At 31.5% G+C, this 12,044-nt stretch overlaps 1 pseudogene; it reads right to left on the minus strand.

The window, feature by feature from the left end:
* Positions 1-8,000: 8,000 nt before the first annotated feature.
* On the minus strand, positions 8,001-8,484 carry LOC134255494 (UPF0696 protein C11orf68 homolog; annotated as a pseudogene).
* Positions 8,485-12,044: the final 3,560 nt, after the last annotated feature.

Consider the following 12,044-nt stretch of genomic DNA (forward strand, 5'->3'; position numbering starts at 1 on the left):
ATGAATGAATGAATTAATGAATGAAAACAATGTTTAAAAAAGAAACAGACTTCATGAACTATACTCTTCAAAAAAAGAAACGCATAGAAGAATTTTAGTGACACATTGAACATAAAGATTATTTAGTAAAATGATGCATTGATAAAACAGAAATGTGGTAAGCAACAGGAATACTATCTAAATGTCATAATTACTCAACAAGTTTAAAATTAAAGTCAGTTTAAGTCCATTAAAGATCAATATCTGGTGTGCCCCCCGCAGACACAAATGATAGCCACAAACGGCATCTAATGGAAGCAAATGTGCGTAATAAAAACTGCATAGGAATACTCTCTTACTTCAAATGTAGAACTTTGGTCAGCTGTTGCAGAGTCTGGGGATGCGATTGTCTTTGGTAAATCATGTCAATCCATTTTGTCCAATGCTGCTTAATTTGGATTAAATCTAGCAATTTAGATGACTGTGGCTAAAACAGGTTGTTGTTTCTTTGCACGAATAGGTGTGTCAAACGAGCCATATGTGTCTGTTTATTGTGAGATTGCAATACGGCTCTAGGATGTTGCAAACTTGAATGGGTATGTGTAGGTAGAACATGGTTAGAGTACCTTTTTCCATCAAAGTCCATTGAATTCAAACCAAATCAATCTTACTTTCTTATAATACCGTTTTCCATATCGTTACACTACCACCACCAACTTTTTTTAACGTCCTGGAGGCAGTTACCTTTCTAACATTAATAACAAAGCATTAGCACTCTTAAACTTATAAGAGGCTTTCAGATAAACATTCTGGACTAGTAAGGTAACCAAAATGTTCAGCAGTGATGCTGTAGTCATACGCTATTGATCTGAGATCTCTGAAGTCGATATTTGGGGTGTTATGGGGTCGGAATAATCCTCTTGCAATAATTCGTAGTCAACTGAAAACGGTCTTGTAAGATGATCTGTGCAGTTCAGGGATAGCTAGTGCTTTAGATAACGTCCTTGCATTACATTCATGCAATTTACGTAATCCTCGGAAGTGATGCTGTGCTGCTGATGTCACACGTAGTCTACCATACTTTTTGCGAACATTGGGTGTTCGATATCGATGGTTTATGTTTTATAGGTTAGATATGGTCTGTGTGTAACATTAAAACCTCTTGCAATTGTAGATTGCGGTATCCCTGCTTCCAGTCGCCCATTTTCCTTTCTGTGCCACGCAACATTCAGATGCAACATTTTTTGGAAGCATCATTTTTCAGATAAAACCAGATTCAAAATATCGAGAACCCCCGCTTTTGGTAGCCCCTTTGTACCTGAAGGAATTGCAAGGGAATTAAACAAATGAAAATTGAGATCAAAATTTTTGGGGAAATTTTGCAAAATGAGGTCTTTTTGTCTGTGAGACTTTTAGAATAGTGTAAAGTTAACAATTGCATTGGAAAATCATGCATTCCACTCGAATACATCGTATCCATACAAAAATAAAAGGTATGACAAAACTATCATACATTTTTCGGGGCATTGTTCCTACTATGCGTTTCTTTTTTTGAAGAGTATATTTTATTCACATTTTAATGCTAATATATGACTGTTCTCTTTCACATAAATCTTAATTAACAATCCTTTAATTATATCGAAAGCATTATGTCGAAGGACTTTTCGACAAAGTTACGCATTGATAACATTTTATCGAAGGATAAGTTTGAGTATGCGTAAAACATCCTGAAGAAATTATCAATCTTCCAATGGGAGGAAATAAATAAAGAAAGAATGAATGAATGAATGAATTAATGAATGAAAACAATGTTTAAAAAAGAAACAGACTTCATCAACTATTTTATTCACATTTTAATGCTAATATATGACTGGTCTCTTTCATATAAATCTCAATTAATAATCCAGTAATCATATTGAAAGCATTATGTCAAAGGACTTTTTCGACAAAGTTACGCATTGATAATATTTTATCTCAGGACAAGTTTGAGTATGCATAAAACATCCTGAAGAAATAATCAATCCTCTTTGACTGATTAGTTGATTTTTTTTTTTTTGTGTGTGTGAGAAAATAAATATATCTTATCTTTAAAAGAATTTGAATACACTTTATTGGAATGCATCTACAGTGTACACTTTAAATTTCATATAAATCTCAATTAACAATCCAAAAATTGTATATAAATCTCAACAATCCAAAAATTATGTCGAAGGACTTTTTCGACAAAGTTACACATTGATAATATTTTATCGAAGGACTAGTTTGGGTTCTCTTTCATATAAGTCTCAATTAACAATCCAAAAATTATGTTGCAAGACTCCATGAACTATTTTATTCACAATTTACTAATATATGACGGTTGTCTTTCATATAAATCTCAATTAACAATCCAACAATTATGTTGAAGGACTTTTTGACAAAGTTACGCATTGATAATATTTTATCGAAGGACTAGTTTGGGTATGCGTAAAACATCCTGAAGAAATGATCAATCCTCTTTTGACTGATCAGAGTTTTTTTTTTATTTGTGAGAGAATATATATATATTTTTTCTTCATAAGAATTTGACTACACTTTATTGCAATGCATTTCCACTTTAAACTTTATTATTTTTTTTATTTTATGTTTTGAAATAACAGTTGGATGGATTTTATTTCATTCAAATTAAATCAATTAAAATTCTGGATGGATTCTATTTTTAAAATGTTTAAAAAAAAAAAAAAACAGACTGGATAAGATGTATTTATTTTTTAAATTTATATATGGCTGCATGTCCTCTTTCATACAAATCTCAATTAACAGTCTCCAGCACCTAATTAGGTTGGGGGACTCTTTCGACAAAGTTCTATAAGTATTGATAATTTTTTATCCAATGACTAGTTTGGATAAGTGAAAAATATTCTGAAGAAATCAACACTCCTCTTTGACTGATGAGTAATTTTATTTTTATTTGCAAGCAATTTATTAATGCTTCTTATCTTCATAGAATTAAACTATACTTATGTTGCACTGCACTACAATGGAATGTCAACCAAAGATTCATAAGTCCAGTTTTGTTTTACATGATTTTATGTATTGAAGATAAAGTTGACACAAAATCTTTTTAATTTTGTTCTTTTTAAAAATTTAGGGACAGACTGAATGCTCTTAAATAAAGACATCAAGTAGTGCAGTGCTGCAATGCATTTCATTGTAATTGCTTGACGTATATATTGTCTACTTTTAAAAAACATATTTGGTCTATCTTTATTAAGTTAGGCCTAAACATAAGAATAAATAGGAATTTTCCTGTCTGACTGACGAATGAACATCTTGAGACTCATTCAAACAAATTAAGCGCCCATTGTAGAACAATCAAGAGCGCTTTCAGTGCTAGGCCTACATGCTTGGCCATTTAGCAGTACTTGAATAGTGAGAGAAACTCACACTGCATGTAAGGGCAAACATAACATGTCATTGAGTGAGCGACTCTCTAGTCTTATATAGTATACCAACTTGTTATCCGTTAATATTGCCTAAACATTTGCATAATCGTCTTGTCTACGTTGTTCAAAGGGGCATAATTTGATTATCGAACTTTGTAAGAAACTGACTTATGCAAATTTTGCAACATACTTTTAGCCGCCTGTGGAAATTGTATATAAAGGGTGACTTTGGAGGGTGGATGGTGGGGAATGTCTTTAAAGGGCATTAACTAGTTGTGCTTGCTAAGATACAAGTATAACTGCACCATACTGCACTCTGCTGCAATCAGTGCAACACATAGTAGTGCCTAGCAAATCATCCAATCAAAATAAAGTTAGTCACTTTGTTGTAATTAAATTGAAAATATGATTAAAAGCTTTTTTTTCTTCATTTAGTGTTTTGAAAAAAAGAATGTATAAAAAAGAAACAGACTGCATGAACTATTTTATTCACATTTTAATACTAATATATGACTGTTCTCTTTCATATAAATCTTAATTAACAATCCTTTAATTATATCAAAAACATTATGTTGAAGGACTTTTCGACAAAGTTACGCATTGATAACATTTTATTGAAGGATAAGTTTGAGTATGCATAAAACATCCTGAAGAAATTATCAATCTTCCAATGGGAGGAAATAAATAAAGAAAGAATGAATGAATGAATGAATTAATGAATGAAAACAATGTTTAAAAAAGAAACAGACTTCATGAACTATTTTATTCACATTTTAATGCTAATATATGACTGTTCTCTTTCATATAAATCTTAATTAACAATCCAGTAATCATATTGAAAGCATTATGTCGAAGGACTTTTCGACAAAGTTACGCATTGATAATATTTTATCTAAGGACAAGTTTGAGTATGCATAAAACATCCTGAAGAAATGATCAATCCTCTTTGACTGATTAGTGGATTTTTGTGTGTGTGTGTGTGTGTGTGTGTGTGTGTGTGAGGGTGAGGGTGTGTGTGTGTGTGTGTGTGTGTGAGAAAATAAATATATCTTATCTTTAAAAGAATTTGAATACACTTTATTGGAATGCATCTACAGTGTACACTTTAAATTTCATATAGATCTCAATTAACAATCCAAAAATTGTATTGGAAGACTTCATGAACTGTTTTATTCACATTTTACTAATATAACATGGTTCTCTTTCATATAAATCTCAACAATCCAAAAATTATGTCAAAGGACTTTTTCGACAAAGTTACACATTGATAATATTTTATCGAAGGACTAGTTTGGGTTCTCTTTTATATAAGTCTCAATTAACAATCCAAAAATTATATTGCAAGACTCCATGAACTATTTTATTCACAATTTACTAATATATGACGGTTGTCTTTCATATAAATCTCAATTAACAATCCAACAATTATGTTGAAGGACTTTTTGACAAAGTTACGCATTGATAATATTTTATCGAAGGACTAGTTTGGGTATGCGTAAAACATCCTGAAGAAATGATCAATCCTCTTTTGACTGATCAGAGTTTTTTTTTTATTTGTGAGAGAATATATATATATTTTTTCTTCATAAGAATTTGACTACACTTTATTGCAATGCATTTCCACTTTAAACTTTATTATTTTTTTTATTTTATGTTTTGAAATAACAGTTGGATGGATTTTATTTCATTCAAATCAAATCAATTAAAATTCTGGATGGATTCTATTTTTAAAAAGTTAAAAAAAAAAAAAAACAGACTGGATAAGATGTATTTATTTTTTAAATTTATATATGACTGCATGTCCTCTTTCATACAAATCTCAGTTAACAGTCTCCAGCACCTAATTAGGTTGGGGGACTCTTTCGACAAAGTTCTATAAGTATTGATAATTTTTCATCCAACGACTAGTTTGGATAAGTGAAAAATATTCTGAAGAAATCAACACTCCTCTTTGACTGATGAGTAATTTTATTTTTATTTGCAAGCAATTTATTAATGCTTCTTATCTTCATAGAATTAAACTATACTTATGTTGCACTGCACTACAATGGAATGTCAATCAAAGATTCATAAGTCCAGTTTTGTTTTACATGATTTTATGTATTGAAGATAAAGTTGACACAAAATCTTTTTAATTTTGTTCTTTTTAAAAATTTAGGGACAGACTGGATGCTCTTAAATAAAGACATCAAGTAGTGCAGTGCTGCAATGCATCTCATTGTAATTGCTTGACGTATATATTGTCTACTTTTAAAAAACATATTTGGTCTATCTTTATTAAGTTAGGCCTAAACATAAGAATAAATAGGAATTTTCCTGTCTGACTGACGAATGAACATCTTGAGACTCATTCAAACAAATTAAGCGCCCATTGTCGAACAATCAAGAGCGCTTTCAGTGCTAGGCCTACATGCTTGGCCATTTAGCAGTATTTGAATAGTGAGAGAAACTCAAACTGCATGTAAGAGCAAACTTATCCTGTCATTGAGTGAGCGACTCTCTAGTCTTATATAGTATACCAACTTGTTATCCGTTAATATTGCCTAAACATTTGCATAATCGTCTTGTCTACGTTGTTCAAAGGGGCATAATTTGATTATCGAACTTTGTAAGAAACTGACTTATGCAAATTTTGCAACATACTTTTAGCCGCCTGTGGAAATTGTATATAAAGGGTGACTTTGGAGGGTGGATGGTGGGGAATGTCTATAAAGGGCATTAACTAGTTGTGCTTGCTAAGATACAAGTATAACTGCACCATACTGCACTCTGCTGCAATCAGTGCAACACATAGTAGTGCCTAGCAAATCATCCAATCAAAATAAACTTAATTAGTCACTTTGTTGTAATTAAATTGAAAATATGATTAAAAGCTTTTTTTTTCTTCATTTAGTGTTTTGAAAAAAAGAATGTATAAAAAAGAAACAGACTGCATGAACTATTTTATTCACATTTTAATACTATGATCAATCGTCTAGTGAAGAGGCATCCCTTAACATCATAATTAGTGCACTTGGATTATGTTAAGCGTGAATGCTGTCCACTATCTCCATATAATTCAAGTAAAATACTCATGAGCAAAGAAACAGATTTACAGAGAAATAATGAATTTTTACAATATATGCAACAGCAAACCCCCCCCCCCCCGCACCTGAACTCCTGAACCTGATTCTAGAAGTACTTTTGATCATCAGAACCATGCATTTCGTTTATCTGCTAAATAATTAGGAGCAGGGAAGATCAAAACCCCTGACCCAGTGACCATAAAATTCACAATTTTGGATGAGGCACCTTTGCTTATTATTAAGCCTTAATAATTTCTACAAGCAGTTTTTGACTAACCAGATAGAATTGCGACCCGATTTTTAATATACAGTTGAGGCGCATTATTACAAACACTAATATCTGATATACCATGGATATCTCTAAGTAAGCTGGATGTATATTATATTTTACATGAGTGAATATGTAAAATTACCCAGACCAAAAATTTCCTTTAAAGTCTTTTTTCGAGCTTTTGGATAGTAAGATATTGAAGAAGAATTTAGATTTGTTCCCTTAACTTTGTTCAAACCATCCTTGATAGTTGAAGCGGAACCGTGAATTACTTTTGATTTCGTTCTTTTACAGGATTTTAAGTAAAACACATTTTTCATATTTGATTTTTTTTAAACAAGCCACCCCTCTCTCCTCATTTTTAAACAAGAAAGCTGCTAAAAGTTAGCTAGAGAATAGAAGTTGAATGGTTGAATTAAACTGTTTTCATCAAAGCTAGAAAAAGCTAACATCAAGATTGCATGGCCTTTATCTAATTCATGTCAATAAAGAAATAAAATAAAACTGAAGAAAAAAAGCGAATTGTCTAAGAATGTAGGATATTTTTTTATGAAAATGTTGAATTTATATTTTTATATTTTACTATTTAAAAAAAAAATACCACAAATAATCGAGAAACTTGTACTTTCCTTTATGTATTTTAACCTTAGTATTTCAAATTTAAACATAAACTTAGATCCTCAGATTTATTTATGTGTTCCCATTGTGTTTAGATAATGCGGTTGACTTTGTATTCATATACTCATTTGTGAGATAGAAAAATGTGACTAAGTAGACCAGTATGAAAGATTAGTACATGTACATGTATCTTACTCCTAGATTGAAAAGCTTATTATATTTTGTGGGTAAATATTTTTCTCCTGTATTTCCTGCTCCACCGAAAAAAAAAATGAAAATCATTTAGAAATTCTCTGCAAAATTTACCAGTTACTGTATCTTATATTTATGCCCTTGACATGTTCTAAATTTTCAATTTACTCCAACCTGTTAAATTTTAAACACCTCGCTAAGTAGGAGATGCAGCGTGTAAAAAATGAAGGTTTAATAGAGTATAAGATAGGTACACAATCTTGATCCAAGATGAAATAAATTTTTAAAGTAGAGATCATTTTAACAGTCTTTTGTGATAATTTTATGACATTTTAATGAATTCTAAAACTACTAACTTTCTGTTGTTTCACAACATCTTTTAAAATCATAAAACGAAGTATTTTTCATTGTAAAATAATTATTCATCGGTCCACTTTCAATTTCCAAAATCTACCATACTTCTTTAATAATGGTGGCATTAGAAATGACATCAAAATTGCTAATGTAAATCGTAGGTCTGAGATTCCAAATGTTGTTCTTGTACACTTCTAGGCGGGTGAAGATATCTGGTTTGTACTGAAGCTGACATTTGATTCCCAGGCTTCTTATAGTTCTTTCACTTTCATATACTTGGTCTTCGTCGCAAAAATTGTCATTTTTGATGCACACTACATGTACATTTGCATAAGGGCACTCTCTACCCAGTGTAGAAGCACTGATTTTGGCCTTCCTAGCCAGAGTATTCCCATTTACAATACTTTTGGCAACTAAGGACCACAAGTAATCTCCCTTTCCTCCAGTTGACACGAAGAACATCCATTTACCAGCAGTAACTCTAAAATTGTTTGCTAATTCAAAAATTTTGTCTTTACTTATATCTCTTGCCGAAGCTTTCAGGTTTTCTCCATGCCTCTTTTAATCCTAAAACGTCCATTTCATCCGAGTCATTTTCATATTTTGATTTTTCTGAACGGACGACACGAATCCACCCAAATCCATCATCTCTAAAATATTTTGAAAAGTATATGGTAGAAAGACTCGTATTCAAGATTAAATGACATCATCAAATAAAATAACCTATGTATCCTATAAACATTCTAAGATAGAAATATAAATATTTTTAAAAGCTTTATATAAATGTCAACTGTGGATTTGAAAATAAAAGTATGACAGTAGTACTTTCATCATGTACCTTGCTATGGGCAATGTATAAAATAGGGATGGGATGATACGACTTTCTTCTATATAGATATGTTTCATGATATTTGAGCCATGATACGATATGTATTTCAATAGTTATATTGGTTATATAATCTTTTTTGCATTGAAATGAACAAAACATACCTTATTATTTCTTTAAGAAATGAATTTAATTTTTGAAGATTCATGAGGTTATGAACTAAGACGCTTCACGCCCGCATATTCCATGAAGGGTGTTAGTGCTTCATGATAAATATGCCGGTGTGAAACGTTCATTTCTTATATTTACAATATTTTTCTGATGATTTGCCATAAAATTTGTGCAATTCAACTGTTATTCAAAGCAAAATAGTTTAAACTGTAGTTTTGACGTCAAGTGTGGCATTATGATGTAACAATGGAGATATTCATGCTCAACGATGGTAGTTCATGAGAAAATGAATAATCTTCATATTTGCAAAGAATCTTAAGGTAGGATTCTTTTCATATTTCTAATATTTAAAAATTTATGAAATTTCACAATATCACTAAGTGATAGTATCAGTGAGATTCAATTTGAACGTTTTATATCAGAGGCAAGGTCAGGTCAAGGTCATTATTTTTTCCTTGACATCATGAATAAAAAAAATACTGTTGCCAATCATGTGATGCTTACTTCTATTTCAAAAGTTTAAAGATTGTTCTTTTTGCATAAAAAAATTTTACTATATCGGGTCTATAGCATGATATTACCAAATTTACATAAATAATTTAACTAAACTGAATATTGACTAATCCGAATTTTCTCTGTGTTTTTTAATTTTTTCGGATATATTAGTTATTTTCATATGCTTCCTATATTTAACTTTTTCTTATTTTCACATATAATAAAGTAGTCTCATAAATGTACAAAATGATACAAAAACAAAAAGTTTTGATCGTTTACTAAGAGAGAAATAATACTTTTTATGGATTTTTGGATCAAATCTGCACTTTGATAGGAGGCGTTTGAAAGCTAACAAAGTTCTAGTTTGTTTGAAAAATCATATTTATTTGATATATTTTGAAAGTTTAGTCCCTCATTATTAATTTACCATACTTTTGAAAATTTCTCTAAGTCTTCGATTGTGTTAAAATTATAACTAAATTCATTGTTCTATTATAATTTTGAGAGACAGAAAAGAAGATTTTTTCATACGCCACCATTCTGCCAAAAATATAGTCCCTGCCAGTTTTCAAACGCAGTTTACCATTTCTATTTAAAGTTGTACAATTGTGATGAGGAAAGAAAAATATGGTCTTTTAAATCCCTTACATCTCAATATATAAGATAGCTGCAGAACTGTAGCTCTCTGCTTGAGAAAATTTATTATGAACCAAAGTATTTAAACAATTAATACTGGTCAAATCATACTTTGAATGAAGGGCATTCAGGGGGCGAAGCCCCCTGAAGCTTTGGGGGGGTGTATTTAAAAGAGTAAAACCAGACACAATTGTGTAGGAATTGGTTACTTATATGCCAAAGTATGACATAATGAATACTAGTCATATCAGACTTTGAATGAAAAGGGCCTAGGGACCCGGCAAAGCCCCCTTGAAGCTCTTGGGTTTTTGTGTATTTTAGGGTGAAAAACTAGGCATAAAAATATTGGTATTGAACCAAAGTATTGCATTATTATTCGTATCATACTTTGAAATATTAGGGAGGGGTGCGTACACATGTACGTCTCCCTTAAATCCACCAATGTATATTTTGTATTAATTTATCGGGGAGGTATACTAGTAATTCTTTGACAAGAAAATTCGTCTTTTGGCTTGTATTTAAAGTGATTCATCACACCTACTAAGTACACATTGTCAGGTTGATAAACTGACTACAAGTATCCAGTCTGGTAATCTTTTTAAACACTATTTGTCCCCCGCTTGAAAAGTGGGGGATATTAATTTGGGTTTGTCCGTCCGTCCGTCCGTCTGTCCGTCCGTCTTTCTGTCTGTCTGTAACGCTTTCGTTTCCACACGATATCTCGAGAACCCTTTGAGCTTTTGCAATGAAATTTAGCATAGCAACTCCCTATGGACTAAAGAAGACCCCTATTGATTTTGAGGTCAAAAGGTCAAAGGTCAAGGTCATAAATAAGCAAATTCTGTCTGTTAAAACACTTTCGTTTCCACACGATATCTCTAGAACCATTTGAGCTATTGCAATGAAATTTTACATAACAACTCCCTGTGGCCTAAAGAAGACCCCTATTGATTTTGAGGTCAAAAGGTCAAAGTTCAAGTCGTAAATTTATACATTCTCTCTGTGTGTAACACTATCATTTCCAGGCGATGTTTCAAGAAGATTTTTGAGCTGATGCAATGTAATTTTATACCCAAAAGTCCTAGGACGTCTCTCGCCCCTCTCAGAAGTGCTAATTTTTTCGCCCCGTTGTTTATTAGTATTAATTCATAGTATTACATGTCGTTATTTTTAGCGCAGGGGCATGAGGAGAGTTATCATTATAAAAACAGGTTTTCGGCGGACTTTATGTTCTTATTACAACTATTAGAACTGTTTAATAAAGGCTAAATAAATCAAACACCATGGATTGTGTAAAATTTTGAGAATACCGAACATGAAAACATGAATATATACATGTATGTGACTTCAGTTCTGCATATACTTCACTCTGTATAAAGCGACTTCGTGGTCTGCGTCGGTTATGTCTCTCGCTTCCGATGTTGAGAAGTCCAGATGGATCTTTGGGTCGAGACCGTTATTTTTTTCTTTTTTTTTTTTAAATACTTTTTTTTTTTTAATAAATGATAGTATTCAGCATGTGAAATGAAAAATTTATGAGGTTATAAAATCATCATTACAGTGTGATAAATATTCCATATGAAAAAATCTTCTATACACATAATAAAGAATAAGCAATCAAATCTTTATATGCATATTGACATACATGTATTTTATTTCCTTCAGTATACATGTATACATTTAATAATTCTACAAATTCAGTCAGGGGGAGCCGACTTTTTCCCTAAGCGGGGGACACGAATTCTCTGAATTAGCTTGTTGGTTCTAAAATGGCGAGCGAAGCGAGCCAAAAAAATTTTTGAGATTAAATTACACGTAAATAAAAATGTATTTTTCACAATATTTAAATATCATAAGTCAAGGTCAGATTATTTATTTTCTTTGTAGTGGAGGACAGATTATTTATTTTCAACATTTTCAGGGACAGATTATTTATTTCCAAAATCTGCCAGCCCCCCCCCCCCCAGAATCAAATGGTCGTCCCCTTTTGAGGTAAGTAAATCATCAGGAAT

This window comes from Saccostrea cucullata, unplaced genomic scaffold, assembly GCF_032062105.1.
Source record: "Saccostrea cucullata isolate Sc308-1 unplaced genomic scaffold, CSIRO_AGI_Scuc_v1 ctg16925, whole genome shotgun sequence".
Lineage (NCBI taxonomy): Eukaryota > Metazoa > Mollusca > Bivalvia > Ostreida > Ostreidae > Saccostrea > Saccostrea cuccullata.